At 40.4% G+C, this 19,139-nt stretch overlaps 1 protein-coding gene across 1 annotated transcript in view; it reads right to left on the reverse strand.

Moving 5' to 3' along the window:
• LOC124720368 (zinc finger protein 729-like) overlaps nt 1-18,557 on the reverse strand; it is a 116,767-nt gene extending 98,210 nt beyond the window's left edge. The window contains exons 1-2 of the mRNA XM_047245696.1: nt 18,507-18,557; nt 2,957-3,019 (exon numbers count right to left, since the gene is read on the reverse strand). The gene's annotated coding sequence lies outside the window, so the exon portion shown is untranslated. The remainder of the gene's footprint in view (nt 1-2,956; nt 3,020-18,506) is intronic.
• Nucleotides 18,558-19,139: the final 582 nt, after the last annotated feature.

Genomic DNA, 19,139 nt, shown 5'->3' on the forward strand with positions numbered 1-19,139 from the left:
CAAGCGGTGCATCGTGGATGGCATCTATTACCACAGCAACAACAATTACTACTACTACGCACTTCTATGGTGTTCTATACGCAGTGTCCCTTACAAATGAACCACAGTTTTCAAAATACAAAAAAAGTTGATTATTCCCCATCCTACTACCATCCTTACGTGCTTGTTCCACTTTATATCACTTTGCAATGTTATGGTTGAAATGGCTCTGAGCACTATGGGACTTAACTTCTGAGGTCATCAGTCCCCTAGAACTTAGAACTACTTAAACCTAACTAACCCAAGGACATCACACACATCCATACCCACGGCAGTATTCGAACCTGCAACTGTAGCAGTCACACGGCTCCAGACTGTAGCGCCTAGAACTGCTCGGCCATTCCGGCCGGCCCCTGCAATGTTATACCTAAACATTTTATTGACCAGACTGTCAAGCTGTAGAGTACTGATGTTGTATACAACATTATGGGATTGTTTTTCCTACTCATCTGCAGTTACTTGAATATTTCTGCATCTGCCATTCATCACACCACATAAAAAGTTTGTCCAAGTCATTTTGTATCCTTGTAGTCACTTAGTGATGATCCTTCCCCACACACAATGCCATTAGCAAACAGGCACAGAATGCTGCTCATCGGATCATTTCATATACAGATATGGCACCATTCTCTGTGGCACTATTGATGATACTCTTGTCTCAGAAAAAAACAGTTGCTGTTGAGATCAAAGTACTGGCCTCTGTTACTTGAGAGGTCTTTGCACCATTCATATATCGGGGAACCTATTCCATATGCTCATACCTCTATTTACAGTATGCAGTGGTGCACTGTTCAAATGCTTTCTGGAAATATAGGAATGTGGAATCTTGCCTGTTGCCCATCATCCATGGTTCACAGTATGTAATTTGATAGAAGACCAAGATGAGTATTGCACAAAATCAATGCTGATTTGTGGATAAAAACTTTTCTGTCTTAAAGAAATTAATTATATTTGAACTGAGGATATGTTCAGGAACTCTGGAGCAAATAATCATTATGATATTGCTCTGTAATTTTGCAGGTACATTCTTTTACCATTCTTATATACAGAAGCCACCTGAACTTTTTCCCAGCTGCCCGAGTCTTTGCACTAGGCGAGAGATTTCAAATAAATGCAAGCTAAGTATGAGGAAAATGCTGTAGAGTACTCTCTGGACAAATTATTTGTGATTCGGTTGGAACATGGCAACTATTATGTTTTCAACTCTTCCAGTTGCTTCTCTACTCCAGGGATCCTATTACTATGTTCCTAATACAGGAGTCTGTGTGACAGTGAAACAACAATATGTTGGTATGATCCTCCTGCACAAACTTGATAACTAAATACAGAGAGGGGTTAGTGACCACCTTCTGCTTTCCTCCAAAGCCACACCAGACTGGTCAATGACTACCTGGATAGAAGTCTTTGACCAGAAATGTCTCGTGTTCTCTGTAAAATCCGTTGCGCATGTATGATGGTGGTAGTTGTATGCTTCACGCATAAATCTTTTTACGGACAGAAGAATTTCCATTAGCACTTGGCTGTCACCACTGTGCATACTTTTTTGAACTGAGAGTACAACAGTCTGCTTCCTCAGTGTTTTCCCACAGTGGGTCTTTCCTGTCTGTAATCCAGTTACTCACCACATACTTATTCAGCGTGTGATTTACAGTCCATTTAGTGTTTGTCCATCTTCTTCTATGTAGATCATATTGGAAGTAAATGACATTCTCATTGTTTAAATGGGATGTTAACAACTACTTACCTGCTCTTTCTAGCAAATCTATTCACCTAGCCCTCTTAAAGGATTCATTAACTTCATTTACCATCCAGAAAGAGATTTTCACTCTGCAGCGGAGTGTGCGCTGATATAAAACTTCCTGGCAGATTAAAACTGTGTGCCGGACCGAGACTCGAACTCAGGACCTTTGCCTTTCGCGGGCAAGTGCTCTACCATCTGAACTACCCAAGCACCACTCACGCCCCGTCCTCACAGCTTTACTTCTGCCAGTACTTCGTCTCCTACCTTCCAAGCTTTACAGAAGCTCTCCTCCGAACCTTGCAGAAGTAAAGCTGTGAGGATGGGGCGTGAGTCGTGCTTGGGTAGCTCAGATGGTAGAGTACTTGCCCGTGAAAGGCAAAGGTCCCGAGTTCAAGTCTCAGTCCGGCACACAGTTTTAATCTGCCAGGAAGTTTCATTTACCACTGTCGCTGTGCTGGCATCATGATCACTAGCCCTTTTCTGTACTAATACTATCTGTAAGGACAAGCCTGTTTATAGTTGCAGTATTTCAACTATTTCAATTTTGTGTGGGCTGTTAAACCAGCAGCTTAAGACAGCTTTCAGAAAACGGTTCTAAAGTACTTCACAAGACTGCCTGTCCATACCACTTGCAATGTATGCTCAGACATCTTAGTCTCTACTCAGTAGGTTAGGATCACCTACTTTTTCTGCACTACTTTGTGTAGATATTCCTTCAATGATTCTGTAACTGTCACAGCAGTATCACATGGCGAATAAAAACACCCAATGCTGGAGTTCACATACATGGAACCATTAAGGGAACTACTCATTAAAACAGGAAATCATAGCTTGAGTCTTGGGACTTGGTACCAATTTTCATATAACTTCATCAATGCTATCTCATTTAATTTTTATTTGCACTTATATTGTAAAGAAGCAATTCTACAAACTCACAAACTACTTCACCTGCTCAAAGATAATGTTTAAATCCATATGGGTAAAGTGTAACAAAATATTCTATTTTACCGGTTTCCTCGTTTCCAACCTGGAGAATACTGTAACCCTTGTTATCTTTACCCTAAAGTAAAAACAGGACTGCTAAAGTGAATACACACACAATTGATTACCATCTCATTATTTTCACCACAACTAAACAAGATTACTTCCACGTAGTCATATAAATTCTAAAATTACCTCTTTATTCACACCCTCCTCCAACTCTTCTTTTACATTCAAGCTGCATGGATAATCTTGGCCCTGTGGCAAAAATAACAAACTGTAATAAGTACTTTTAAGCAGTCACAGTCCTCCCATATTATATAAAATATATCACACAGATAAACCCCAACCATCACACTACTTTATAACTAAATAGTAGTTATTGTTAAGTGTTCTCTTTTGAGTTCAAAATTCTGAGTGGCGATTTCACTATGGTATACTTCAATGGGAGGCAGCAAAAAATTGTAAGACTGATTAATGACAATGCCTTTGAAAATTCATTATGATCTTTCATTTCAGCCTTCTCCCTATGCTATTGTTTTCAATCATATTTTCTAGCTTCATTATCTACATATGCATATAATGGTAGTGTAATGAAGTAAAATAACACAGCTACTACCTGAAACAATGACTTCAATGTTGTTCATAAAATCAATGTTGTTCATATCAAATTACAATACAGTTTAAACCAACTGTGTGGGGGAGCAGAAACTGGACTGTCAAGTGCCACATCACTCATACTACTTTTATGATCAGAATAATAAAATGTCTAGAACAGTTACATCAAAACCTTGTTGCACTGAATGCTTATTTATGATAAAATTATTAAACGCACACACCCTACGTTGGCACACTACTTAATACTATTCTAACTTCATGAATTCCTTTTGGTGGGACAAGCACGTTTCTAACAGAACAAAAAGAGAGAGTAGGCTACAGGCTACACCAGTCCTATTCTGTGGATCTGAACTATGGGTTTTACTTGCTAATCTCAAAAGAAGACAAAGTTCTGGAAAGATTATTTATGGAACAGCACCAGCATATCATGACTGAAATGAGAACAAATGAAACAGTGATAGCATAGGAAGAAAATCATTAAACTGATATTGGGATCTGTTGAGGATGTTAGATACTTAGCAGCCAAAGAACAATTTTTTATTGGAAATCGTCTTACTGATAGAAACAAAGTATACCACTTAACTTTCAGAAAGAGTATATCGACAAAATAATGAAGCAAAATGGTGTACGCAAAGAAGATGCCTTGAAGAGAGATGCTGGGCAAAAGATAGAAAGACATCTTATTAATTGATTTTTGTATTAATTAACTGCCTACAATAATACTAATATACTAGTACAAATAATGATCATTATGATTTTATTATTATCACTATCTGAGGCATGGCGGGGTACCTCTTTGAATTCCCATCCTGCACCTGGTGATGTCACTTCTTTGGCTTGGAGCTCGGGGCGCCATGGGGCACGATAAGAGCCACGTAGGGTACGTCAACAGTATTTGCCATTCAGCCACAATTGACAGAATGGATGACTAATAGCCCTTCAAAAGTTCTGTCAAGTTAATAATTGCAGACACATGTGTTAATGAAAGACAGTACATTGGTGTGGTCTTGGCTATCTGTATTTGCTATTTGTTCTTCTCTGTGGAAGTCACAATATGCAACAAGCTTTCTCATCTGAAAAACTGCGCGATTTCAGTTGTGTTGCATGACTTAATACCTTGTGGCATTGCCTTGGAAGGGGTTAGGGCAGTGTCTAGCAACTAGACAAGCTTGTTATTGCTATTCAATTCCCCATGTTTAGCAGTGGATTCGATGATTTGGTAATCCTGAATACTGTTTTAAGCGTGACCATGTTTAGCCTTAGATCGAGTTTATGATGAGAATCATCTGACGAGTCCATTGATCTACCCAACTATCGTGGCCGTGCAGTTGTATTAAGTGAGAATGACAGTGGAATTTAGATGCTCCTTAGTCTGCTCCAGTTTTCTACTGTTGTGGCACACTTTGATTGTTTTGGACTTGGACTCAGGGCATGCTTATCATGCTGTGGCTGTTAACATTGCCTCCGTATATCGGCCTCAGGGAATTCACCACTGCCAGCTACCGATAGGCTGCCTTCACTCAAGTTGCGTAAATCACTATTCGAAATTTGTACTAAAATTTTGTACATTTTGATTTTTGGGGGTTTGTTGGGTCGAGTGCCTTTGCTGTACATACTGTCGAGCACTGTTAGAATGGTCACATGCTGATCATCTCTATGTGAATCACACGTCACTTCAGATGTCATCCAGACTTGTGAAAATATAGCCTGTTGGTAAGTAACAGGCACATTTGACGCTCAGAGACTGGAACAAGCAAAAGTGTGTAAAACCATCAAGTGTTACTGAGCTCTGAATGTTTTTCGTGTTCGTTCACTGGCCATTTGTGAGGTGGAGAGTGAAAGAAATTTATTCCATCTCTGGGTGAGTTACTGCTTACCAGATTTAATTGTTCAAGTGTTTGTTATTTTAAAGTTGTCATGAAGTGAGCTTTTCTCACCTGTTATTTATTTACTGCTACAAGTAGGTTCTGACTACTAATTACTAGTTCTCCTTTTTAAAGGGTGTTCTTGAGCTGCTATGCATGCACATTCACATACTGAATCACTTAGGGATTTTCTACAGTATGTCTTAATAGAATTTTCACTGTGTCTGAAGCCAGTTATATCGATCGGTGCACGCTCATTCTCTTTTTAATTACTTAACTGCTCACTGGTGCAAGATTTAGAAACTTGCTCTGTCTGTCTGCCTGAAGGTAGCTCTAGAAATCAGTGCACCTGTTTACTTTATTAAATTATCTAGATGCAATTGGAGGTGTATTTTAAGAATTTCCTTTTTCTAGGGGTCCCGAGGCAGCTATAAACTGCTCTGTCTTCCAGTATAGCTATTCAGTTTTAACCTTTGAAATGAGTTATGCTTCTGTGTTGTCTTAAAGAGCCATCTGTTTCCATATAATTATTTGTTGAAGCATTTTCTCATTTGCGGTTTGTGAAGATGGAAATTTTGAATCTAAAATCTAAGAACTGGTGTCAGACACAGCTTTAGTCGTTAACTATTGCTTTATTTAAATTGTCACTAAACTAAGGTGTGTAATGTCTTAAATTTGAAAGTTCAGAGTGGTGTTTGTAATCCTGCTAATGTATCTGACTTTAGTTATTATTCTTAAATAAAAACATTTTAATAAACAATGGAGACTCATGTGAACCCCAATCCATCTAGTCATTCCACTTAATTTCCCCTTTTCCTGCTGGATGTTTGGTTGGCAACAGGCAATGGTTATTTTCCTGGAAGTAAAGGGGGAAGGTGTGTGTTTGCAGGTATCCACTGCGGAACATGGGGTCCCACAACTGTCCCAGTTTGTCCTCATTGAAAAATCAACAGTTTATCTACGAATTAAAAGTTTGTCAGCTTCCATGTAAGGGCGGTGTGCCCAACTTGTGGACGACCCCTTGGTGATTAGTACCAACTGCACCATGGAGGTACATGTTGCACTAGCTGCCTGAGCTCTGGCCATGACAATCTTGTGTCAGAATGTAGTGTGTTTAGAAAGTAGTCAGCCCCATCATAAGCAAATACATATAATTCAGGCACAATTGATCCATTGGGATAATCACTTGTGCGGTATTGCACAATGTAATCTCTATTCTGAGCATATTACATTAGCTCTGCAGTTACAGGGACAGCTGCCTTTATTTAGACAAATTAGGAGCAATAGGTGGTGAACAAGATTCTCCCACCGACATAACTGCTGGAAGTAGTAGGAATGCTACGGACACCTATAAGGACCTCAGGAGAATTAATTTGGGAAATTACCATACCAAATAATGTTACTGCTGCAAGCTATAATGGAACTTTCAATGTAGAATTGAAAGACAGGTAAAATCCATCATATGGATCATGGTCAAATTTATGTTTCATGCTGACACTTTGGCCATCACTGACAATGTTGTTGTTCAGATGCTGTACCCCCTGTGTTAAGCCATGTTTTCAATCGAATTTTACATGAAAGTGCAACATCAAGGGAGTTGTAAAAATCAATTATTGGCCTGAAATTGTCACCTCATATTAAGAGGCTACTCAGGCATAAACATTTTTGGCTAATGCAGTTTCCTCATGAACCTTTTCCTAGGTTCATAGATGAATGCATATGACCATTCCATACCTGGAATTGCAAGTCACAGAGATACAAATACTCAATAACATATTACAGAAAATGTGGCCACAGGACTGTTCATGGATTACCTTCGCTAATGAATGCACATCTTTTACTGAATTAGAGGCTTTGGTGTCTGCTATGGCATTTTGTATGGCGATGTCTGGTGACATGGAAGGAGAATCAAACAGCCGACATCACACAGAATGGAAGAGGCACGGTAGTGCTCTACTGCCTAAGGGCTGGATCTGTGCCAAGTCTGAGGTACGGGAACCCCTGCCTTATTTTTGGGTACAACTTAACCAGGAACGAATGTGCACCCCCCTCAACTCTGGTAGTTCAGTTTCTCGTTTAGATTATCTGTGGCATTTGAAGTTCCGCCATACCTGTCAATTGCCTTGTTTGCATCCGTCCTCCCAATGTTGAGCTCTCACTGGGCACACGTTGCCTCTGGTTAGCAAAACTGAGTATTGGAAAATTTTCTTGGCCTGTAAAGTGGATAGTAAGTAAAAATCTTTCAGTGAACTTAATTTTGCAGTGTGTTTTTGTAAGTGGTAGTGGGTTTGTGCTAGTTTGTCAAGGCAGGGTTGTTTATTTTAAATTTAACCCAGCTGAAACATTCACATTGTGCTCCTGTCAGGTTGCCACAGGAATTCATAGTGTGTTACTGCAATGTTTGCCATTTCAGCTCAGTCACCTTCATCCAGTAGAGGTGATGCTGGTACTGGAAGTTTTTGATCGGTTACCACAGATGTTAACTAACAGATTGGACATCACTGATAAAATCCAGTACAAGATTTGCCTTACAAATGACATTCCAGAGAGGTTTTCTCCATCCCTCAACTTCAGCCTATGCTTCTACCATATTCTCAGTATCTATGGGCAGCAGTGGGGTGTTTCATCCTGTTGTGGGTTATTGTGCAGTTAATGAGAACGCAGTTTTGGAATCTGTGCCACTTCCCAATCTGCATAATCGTTTACTTAGTTCAGTCAGGCTCAGTATTTTGCTGTCCTGGATCTCAATCTCGCATATTATCAGATCATGTTAACAGAGGATTTCAAGTATATTACTGCCTGCTGTACAGATTGGAACCTCCACAATTTTAACAGGGTGCCCTTTGGTTTTCCAACGGGAGTTACCATTATGTCTTGCCTTCTAGATTGTGTTTTTGGTGATTTCACATTCAAGTGTGTCTCTAATTACCTAGATGGCATGGTTGTTTACTGTTCTAGTCTGTCTGAAAACCTGCAACATCTTGAGGCAGTTCTGGTTTACCAGAGGGAGGTGGGACTTACTGTGAAGCCATCTAAAATGACACTGGCACATAGGTTTCATCCTTGGGACATCTTAGTTTCTCTGATTGGATTGAAATTGACCAGGAGCGTACTAGTGATTTGCGAAAATTTCCAGCTCCTAGAAATAAGAAAGCTGTGGCACGGTTCATAGGCATGACAAATTTTTTCGAAAGTCTGTGCCGAATTTTATTAAATTAGTGGGGTGCCTTAACGATTTAAGAAATTTCACATGGGATGAAAGTCATCCAGAATCTTCTGAAGCCATTAAGGTGGTGCTTAGTAACCCACAAGTATTAGACATACCAAATTTTGAGGTCATGTTCTTCTTGCAGACAGACACCTAATTCTTCTGGAGTAGAAAGTGGTAGCTGTCCTCCTACAGGAACAGAATGGCAGGGGAGGTGTTGCATGTTGATGCCCTATAGCAATGCACCTTGGGAACTTTCACCTGCGGAGATGAAATATTCCATGTATGAATGGGAAGCCTTGGTGGTTATGTTTGCCCTTAAGAAATTCAGATTTTATTTTGAAGACCAGGAATTTTGTTTAGAGACTGACGATCAAGCTCTTAGTTAGGTTTTGGCTTATTATTTCCATAATAACCTCTTAGGCATTTATAAAACTGTTGTCAAGATCAGACGACACATCACCTGGTCCTCCCTGTATAAGCAAGCCTGGAGGTTGGTGGGGTCAAGATCACTCAACATGTCACCTGGTCCTCCCTGAATAAGGCTGTCCAGAGATTGGTGGAGGAGTGTGAGAGCCGTAAGGGAGCTGAGCTGAACTTGAATTCCCTCAAGTGGCTCTTAGAGCCTACCTGTTAGGAATGCCTGATGGATTAACTTTGTATGGATTATATAGGTCCACTTCATCAAGTGTGTGTGTGTATTAGGCACCTACTAGTTATCATGGATGACTTTTCTCGTTTTTTTGACACATTCCGAGCAGAGAAATGACATTCCTGGCAGCTGGCCAGCATATGTTATGAATTTTTTCTGTTTCCAGGCCACCGAGGATGCTTGATAGCTTCTGTTTCCCAGCTATTTGTGAGGTTATGCTTTGACAATGGAATTAAAGATGTGACCACAAATCCTTTTACCAGCATACTTTGCTGACCAGGTGAACTGCAAGTTGAAGGCTGTGCTTATCTTTCACAACAAGGCTCAGACAAAGTGGCTCAATTGTACCTTTAACACTGCACAACCCAAGTCCCTGGAGGCTGCTCCAGTATCCCTTATGTTAGCACATCCAGTCAATTTTCCTCTTGTCAACCTGTAGTCAATCAATGATTTGCTTCAAGAACAAGTCACCCTAGCAGTAACACAGCACAACTGGAGCCAGGCTAGACATAATACCAAAATTGCCTGTCACAGGTTATCCATCTGTTAGTAAGGGGCTAAACGGTTCATTGGAAATGCTGGGGACACAGTGTTAGTCCGAAACCCTAATATTGCTGAAAAGGGGGAGTTAGGGTTCGATAGCAAGCTAGCTCCTCAGTTGTTGGGACCCTGTTAGATTGTCAGGGTGGTGAGTTCGGCAAACCTCCTGGTTCTGAATTTATGGACGAGTAAAGCCTCACACATGCACATTACTCATATCAAGGAGAGGCATATGTAAAGCGCTCCTTAATGGTGGGGACGGGGGATTTTGGTTTGGTGGAGGAGGCTGAACCACGGTGGGCTCCCTCTTCGAATTCTCACAGCTCAGAGCTCGTGGCACCAGTGGGCATTGTGGAGCAACAATGGGTGTAGAGGAACAGCAGTGGATCTCACGGGCAGTCGGTGTCTTAAAGTTGGACTGGAGGGTGAGTCATGCAGGGCTCGTGGGCAGCATGTACTGTTTAGCCGAACTTTATGTGGCAGTATCATTATACCATCACAATCATTACAATAATACAACCTTCTTTCAATAATGGTAACTGCCATAGGCTGATCAGCCCAAGATTATCATCACTCATCTAAAAGCTGGTATGTAAACCTCTGGCACAGACAACAGTAGGGAGACATAGTGGCACAGAAGCAATGAGGCCTTCATAGATCACTGGAGGAAGTTGGAACCATATTTATACAATCAGGCCACTTCATTCCCATAAATTCTGGAAGGGGGGATGATCTCTGACGTTATGTTAAATCACATCCCAGATCTGTTCAACCAGGTTCAGGGCTGGCGAGTTGGGTGGCCAACACATCAATTGGAACTCACCACTGTGTTCCTGAAACCACTCAATCACACTCCTGGCCTTGTGAAATGGTGCATTGTTTTCATGAAAAATGCCACACTCAATGCAAATACTTTCAGAAAAGACTTCCTGACACTTAAACGTTTACTCAATGGGAAACATGATCGTCACAAAGGAGTGGACCTAACATGAACCATGGACCGTGGCACTGGTAGCGAGGCTTGTGTGCCTCAGCAATACAGATAGTCGTTCCGTAGGTGCAACCCCAACGGAGGGGTATCTGTTGTGGGGCCAGACAAACATGTGGTCCCTTAAGAGGGGCAGCAGTCTTTTCAGTAGTTGCAGGGGCGACAGTCAGGATGAATGACTGATCTGGTCTTGTAACATTAACCAAAACAGCCTTGCTGTGCTGGTACTGTAAACGGATGAAAGCAAGGGGAAACTATAGCCGTAATTTTTCACGAGGGGATGCAACTTTACTGTCCATTAAATGATGATGGTGTCCTCTTCGGGTAAAATATTCCGAAAGTCAAATAGTCCCCCATTCAGATCTCCAGGATGACATCGTTATCAGGGGACAGAAAACTTATGTTCTACAAATTGGAACATGGAATGTCAGACCCTTTAATCAGGCAGGCAGGTTAGAAAATTTAAAAAGGGAAATGGATAGGGTAAAGATAAATACGGTGGGAAATGGTTAAGTTTGATGGCATGAGGAATAAGACTTCTGGTCAGATGAATACAGGATTATAAATACAAAATCATATAGGGGTAATGGAGGAGTAGGTTTAAAAATGAATAAAAAACAGGAGTGTGGGTAAGCTACTATGAACAGCATAGTGAATGCAGTATTGTAGCCAAGATACACACAAAGCCCACACTTACCACAGTAGTACAAGTTCATATGCCAACTAGGTCCCCAGATGATGAAGAGATTAAAGAAATGTATGATGAGATAAAAGAAATTATTCAGATAACGAAGGGAGACGAAAATTTAATAGACATAGGGGATTGGAATTCAATAGTAGGAAAAGGAAGAGAAGGAAAAGGAGGAGGTGACTATGGAATGTGGGTAAGGAATGAAAGAGGAAGCCGTCTGGTAGAATTTTGCATAGAGCACAACTTCATCATACACTATGTGCTGAAAAGCTTCGGGCCACTCCCAAAAACTTACTTTTACATATTTGGTGCGTTGTGCTGCCACCTACTCCATATCAGAGACCTCAGTAGTCATTATACATCGTGAGAGAGCAAAATGGGGCGCTCCGCGGAGCTCATTGACTTTGAATGTGGTCAGATGATAGGGTGTCATTGGTGTCACATGTCTGTATGCGAGCTTTCCACACTCCTGAACATTCCTACATCCACTGTTTCTGATGAGATAGTGAAGTGGAAGCATGAAGGGACACATGCAGCATAAAAGCATACAGGCCAATCTTGTCTGCTGACTGAAAGATACCGCCGACATTTGGAGAAGGTTGCAATGTGTAATAAGCAGATATCTATCCAGACCTGAAAGAACTGCAAAAAGGTAGGAATTGTAAGAGATGGGATCTGGATAAAGTGAAAGGATCAGAGATCGTAGAGTGTTTCAGAAAGCACTAGGGAACCATTGACAAGGACATGGGTAAGAGATACAGCAGAAGAGGAAGGGTAGCTTTGAGAGATATCTAGTGAAAGTAGCAGAGGATCAAGTAGGTAAAAAGATGAGGCTAGTAGAAATCCTTGGGTAACAGAGGAGATACTGAATTTAATAGATGAATGGTGAAAATATAAAAATGCAGTAAATGAAGCAAGCTGAAAGGAATACAAACGTCTCAAAAATGAGATCGACAGGAAGTGCAGAATGGCTCAGCAGGGATGGTAATAGGACAAATTTTAGGATGTAGAGGCATATATGACTAGGGGCAAGACAAACACTGCCTACTGGAATACTGAAGAGACCTATAGAGGGTCTATACAAGGGCGATGCACTTGCGGGCAATATTTTGAAAATGGAAGAGAGCGTAGATGAGGATGAAATGGGAGATACGATACTGCATGAAGAATTTGACAGTACTGAAAGACATAAGTTGAAACAAGGCCCTGGGAGGAGACAACATCCATTAAAACTACTGATAGCCTTGGGACAGCCAGCCTTGAAAAAAACTCTGCCATCTGGTCAGAAAAATGTATGAGACAGGCAAAATACCCCCAAACTACAAGAAGAATATAATAATTGCAATTCCAAAGAAAGCAAATGTTGACAGGCATGAAAATTACCGATCTATCAGTTTAATAAGTCATAGCTGTAGAATACTAACATGAATTCTGTACAGTCGAATGGAAAAACTGGTAGGTGCTGACCTCAGGGAAGATTAGTTTCGATTCCGTAGAAACGTTGGAACACGTGAGGCAATACCAACCCTATGATTTATCTTAGATGATAGATGAAGGAAAGGCAAACCTACATTTCTAGAATTTGTAAACTTAAAGAAGCTTTCGACAATGTTGACTGGCATACTCTCATTCAATTCTGAAGGTGGCAGTCGTCAAATGCAGGGAGTGAAAGGCTGTTTACAATTTGTACAGAAACCAGATGGCAGTTATAAAAGGGGAGGAGCGAAAGGGAAGCAGTGGTTGGGAAGGGAGTGAGACAGGGTTTTAGCCTATCCCTGGTGTCGCTTAGTCTGCATATTGAGCAAGCAATAAAGGGAACAAATGAAAAATTTTGAGTAGGAATTAAAATCCAGGGAGGAGAAATAAAAACTTTGAGGTTAGTCAATGACATTGTAATTCTGTCAGAGACAGTAAAGGGCCTGGAAGATCAGTTGAACAGAATGGACAGCACATTCAAAGAGGGATATAAGACGAACATCAACAAAAGCAAAACAAGAATAATGGAATGTAGTCAAATTAAATTGGGTGATGATGACAGAATTACATTATGAAATAAGACAATTAAGGTAATAGATAAGTTTTGCTATTTGGGGAGCAAAATAACTGACGAAGGTTGAAGTGGAGAGAATATAAAATGTAGTCTGGCAGTGCCAAGGACAGCATTTCTGAAGAAGAGAAATTTGTTCACATTGAGTATACATTTAAGTGTCAGGAAGTCTTTTCAGAAAGTATTTGTTTTGAGTGTATACATGTATGGAAGTGAAACATGGACGATAAATAGTTTAGACAAGAAGAGAACAGAAGCTTTCGAAATGTGGTGCTACAGAAGAATGCTGAAGATTAGATGGGTAGATTATGTGACTAATGAGGAGATACTGAATAGAATTGGGGAGAAGAGGAATTTGTGGCACAACTTAACTATAGGGTGGCGTACAAAATGTGTTACCAATTGTTTCTTTTACAATTTACACCACACATTAGATACTCCGCTTGGATCTCTACAGCAGTACCAGCAGAGCTTGGATAAACAAATGAGTTACGAAATGACATGTAATTCACGATACTGCCACTAGGAGACTAGTAACCAGCAATGGCTGACAATGGAAGACTGACAACACAGCAACGATCGGCAATTGTGTTACTTTTTCATGAAACGAAAAGCCTTGTTGTGACTCACAAGCGTTTTCGACAACAGTTTAACACATGATGGGTCCCTTGAAAGAAGACCATTCACGGGTTGTACGATAAATTTGTACAGGAAGGAACAGTATTGGAATCGAAGCGACCTCGGCCTAAGCCTGTTTGTACGCCAGAGAATATTTAAGCAGTACGAGTTGCTGTACAGAGAAGTCCCGGGAAATTGTGTAGAAAGGCAGCAGTGCAACTGGGAATACCCAGTCGCTCCATTCAATGCATTCTTAAAAGTGGCCTCCACATGTACCCATACAAGATGACAGGTGTACAGAAGCTCACTGAAGAACACAAGCAGCAGAGACTGCTGTTTGCTCAGTGGGTGGAGGATAGGGAAGAAACTCTCAACAACGTTTGGTTTTCAGATGAGGCGCATTTTCATTTAGATGGTGTGGTTAACAAACAAAATGTACATTTTTGGGCCACTGAAAACCCACAAGTGCTTCATGAATGACATTATGCTCCGAGGATTACAGCGTGGGCAGCAATTTCCAGTCACGGACTTACTGGACCCTTTTTCTTTGAAGAAACTGAACAGCGAACGTTATTTGAGCATGCTTCGCAATAGATTCATTCCACAGCTTCTTGCTACTGCCTTGCCCTTCAACACACAGTGATTCATGCAAGATGGAGCAAGGCCACATACTGCAAACACTGTGTTGGAGTTTTTACACAAGCATTTCGACATGCGGATCATTTCACTCAGGTTTCCAGGTTGCTTCAATGATGAACAAAATTGGCCCCCCAATAGTCCAGACCTCAATCCATGTGACTCTTTTCTTTGGGGGTACCTAAAGGGAAAAAAATTCCTGAACTGTCCACGTGATTTAATGGAGCTCACAAGACTTATTCTTTAAATTTTCAGTGAAATTAGGGAAGACATGTGCTGTAGGGTACTCACTAACTTCAGCATTCCTTTGAAGAAAGTTGGGAAACAAAATGGTGGGCATATTGAGCATGTACTGAGTTAGAACAAATCTCCATGGATGGCTCTTCATTATAGCATATGTTCCTTTCGGATTGTATTGACAATAAAGTTTATATTCAAAAACAAAATGGTAACACATTTCGTGCGACACCCTACAGAAGAAGGGACTGGTTGGTAGGACAGGTTCTGTGCCATTAAGGGATCATCGATTTAGTATTGGAGGGAAGGGTGAAGGGTGAAAATCAGAGGGAGACCAAGACATGAATACACTAAACAGATTCAGGAGGATGTGGGTTGCAGTGGTTACTCGGGGATGAAGAAGCTTGCACAGGATAGAGTGGCATGGAGAGCTGCATCAATCCAGTCTTGCCACTGAAGAGCACAACAACAATAGAAGGGGTGGATGTGCTTTGCAACCAGTTTACAATACTTCTTTTGTGACACAGTGCCTCACACAAGCTCCACTGGACCCATGGGTGCCCACATAGTTGTTTCCCAGAGTATAATGGAGGCCCCTACACTACAGGAGTCAAGAGGCTCTTCCCCTTGTGGGTGACGGAAATGCACCCTCCCAAAGGCACGATGAAGGTATCAGGATTCATCAGACCACGCAGTGCTCGGCCATTGTGCCAACATCCAGCGCCAATAGTTACATACCTATTTCAGTTGTCGATGTCATGGCGTGGGTCATCAGCGGCACAGACTCATCATTAGGAGTGTTTGGAGCATTGTGCATTCAGACACAATTGTACTCTGCCCAGCATTAATGTCTGATGTTAGTTACACCACAGTTTATTGCCTGTCTTGTTTTACCAGTCTGCCTAGCCTATGATGTCTACCATCTGTGATGAGGAGTACTTGCCCAACCCCATAACGTCTGGCCATGGTCTCACCTTTGTTTCGCCATGTGTTGAAGACAACTGCCACAGTACTACTTCAACACCCGGCAAGCTGTGCAGCTTCCATAACGTTCATACCAAGCCTTCAGGCCATCAAAATCTGCTCTTGGTCAAACTCAGATTGTGCGCATTTCCTATTTTACAACAAGACAAGATGCTCACTGATACTCCATGCAATGTGTGTGTGTCTGACTAGAAGACAAGGTGAGATGCTATTGCCTGGATGAGTTTATACTGACAGTAGATCAGTGATCATAATGTTTTGGCTGCTGTGTATATGGATTTAGTATTATGACTTCCAAGTGGATGCTGGGCAATGCCAAGGGAACCATTCTGCAGCATTTGAGGCAACTGTAAAATGCATCAATTTATTACAAGGGTGTGCCAGAAAATAATGCCTCCAAAATTTTGATTCCGTTCTTAATATCAGTTGTCATGCATATGACACTGTTGATGTTACCACTTTGCTGACAGAGTATGCAGCAGGGTGTGTGTGTGTGTGTGTGTGTTATTTAACTGTGTCAGCATGTGAGAAAACCCTCAGACAACAGAGCACCAATTCAAATAGTTCATACACATGTGGAGCACCCTCTCCTTCAGCATGACAATGCCAGACCATACACAACTTTTTTTTTTTTTTTTTGCACCTGCAACAGACTGACGCCTTTGATTCATTATTATTGATCATCCTCCATACTGACCCGGTTTGAGCCAATGAATTTTCAACTGTTTGCAAAACTTAAAGAACACCTTCAGGGACTTAACTTTGATAGTGATGAATTAGTGTAAGCGTAGGTGAGGCTGTGGGTCTGCCAACGAAGTCAAGTATTCTACAGTGACGACACCAACAACCTGGCGTCTCACTGGGAGAAAGGTGTTCAGTGCCAAGGTGACTATGTTTGAAATAAATATACAAGCACGAAGAATAAATATGTTAAATATTAAGTTTGTTTTAATTAAAATGCTTCAATAATTTCCGAATAGAAATTTTGTGTCATTACTTTCCAGCATGAGCTCATGCCCAAAATATACACCAATTAAAAATTAACATTTAATTAATTTGGCAAAGAAGGTGGCTTTCAACTGATACAATGTTAAGGTCATAGGGAAGTTCAGTTCATCAACTAACACAGCACACAGAGTATGAGAAGACTTCTTGTAGGTAAAAAGTTACGTTATGGGCACCATTTGGATGTTTTGGTTAACATTAGGCTGTGCTACTGATCAATTTGTTACCATATCCTTTACTTGGCTTTCACATTTCTAGACTTTGTCAGCTCACAGCCACACTGCCACTTTTGAACATAGGCTAAGCCTTGAGATGCACTATGAATCAGACTCCCACTACAACCAATGTTACAAGGGGGGAGTGGGTCTAGAACCACATTTTAACCTTGTAGCCTTTGAATAGTTCTCCAGTTTAGGTCCAAAGTCAATGGATCTTCAAACTGCTTTTCATTTACATGATGTGTGTTGTGCATACATATCATCCTGAATGCCAAACCATCTTTACATCAGGGTTCAAAGCCAAAGCCTGAACTGTGTTGGGTCTGACCACTCTTTTACTGTATTTAATAAAATTTAGTATATTTATTTTCCTATCATTTCCTCACAGTGATTGTTTAGGATTACTGTTGTGATAATGCTTGTCAAATGAATTGCAAGCTGTTCACATAGTTTGTATAATATATATTGAAGTACTCACATATATTCAAATGCAAATGCTGCATTAATGCTATCCCAGTACTTCTGCAGTTGCACTCAAGATGTATGTTGAAACAGATTTTTTCAGCACAGATAGTTCACAAGTAGTTTGCGTGATTGTGTCAGTGCGCTCAATTCTCATTTGCAGGATAAAAATACTAGTGGCACCAAGTGAATTTGTTTGCTGCTGATAGGTGAATACCCTACAACTGGTTGCACTACATCAGATTTCAAGTGACATGTATATGTAAGATTATTTACACCAGTAACTGTATCATTGTGACAGTTTCACAAACAATATGAGTAACAATGTGCAGCAAATGCAGAAAGTGGTTATGGACAAACCTGTCAATATTTAATGTGTAGCCCCATGGATTCATAAAAACTTTGCTGCCAACATACAAATTCATTCTGCCGTGTAACAATTTATGCTTCCATGTGATATTTGTCTGAAATTTAACTTTACTGCTGAGAGTTCTACTTACATATGGTTCACATATTCAAAGTAAACAATTCTCATTCCATACCACGATACACTGCAATAATGCATTAACTGCAGCCATACTATTTATAAATTTAATGGCACTGCTAAGGTTCACTACAGTCATAATCATTCTTAAGTTGCACATTAAGGTTGTCATTCAAAAGAAGTGTATCAGAGCAGAATATACCCACTTTATGGCAACCAGTTTATCAGTATAATTGGGTTGTGCATTAAAAAAGTTTTGCATGTTTACTAAACATTAAATTGAAACTCTTGCTCAATTCTATGTGAGGTTTAATACAAGGCTTATTTCAATGCACTGTGCAAAATGTCATATTTAAGATAGTAAGTTCATCAGTTTAGTAAACCGAATTATTCATGTTTCCAGCTGTATGACATCAATTGTATGTATTCACGCATCACACTGCACACAGAAATTAATGAAACCCTGTTAAGAAATACAAGTAAGCCACTTACTATGAAGTGTAACTCAGTTTGTACTTCATCAGTTTCATCTTTTTTTATCCACTTAGTTGGCTCCTGGTCCATCGCTTCAGTTCTACAGTCTGAAAAGAAAAAGCAATCAGATAAGACCACTCAGTTTCTGTTTTTACCATGAGGTATAGCTCAAAGGCAGTATTGTCACTCATATATTGCGTGCAGTAAATGGGTGATTACACAGGAAACAGATGCAAAGTGGCTGAGGAAAAGTGTGTTCATTGATATAAACTCATTCACATTTTGCAGGTCATGAAGAGTGAGAACAATCATAAAATAACATGCAATGGAAACTGAGCATTTAAAGTTGCTACTGCTTCTTTGTAACACTGGCTCATGGATACCATCCTGTTGTGACAATTATGGAAGATGTGTAATTTTGTGTGCATGCATTAACTTCAGCATTACAAACAATCACAGCAGTAAATAGATTGCAGCGATATTACTTAACAACATCAAATATTTCATTCTATACTTGGTTCATTGTGTTAATTTCAGTGTGATAGGGACATGAAGAAAATCCGGATATACGGATTGTTTATCAGTGAATATGCATTTTCAACGTAGGCATTACCTTGAAACTTACTTCATCTGTATTCATTCACGGATGTA

The sequence above is a fragment of the Schistocerca piceifrons genome, chromosome 11, assembly GCF_021461385.2.
Source record: "Schistocerca piceifrons isolate TAMUIC-IGC-003096 chromosome 11, iqSchPice1.1, whole genome shotgun sequence".
NCBI lineage: Eukaryota > Metazoa > Arthropoda > Insecta > Orthoptera > Acrididae > Schistocerca > Schistocerca piceifrons.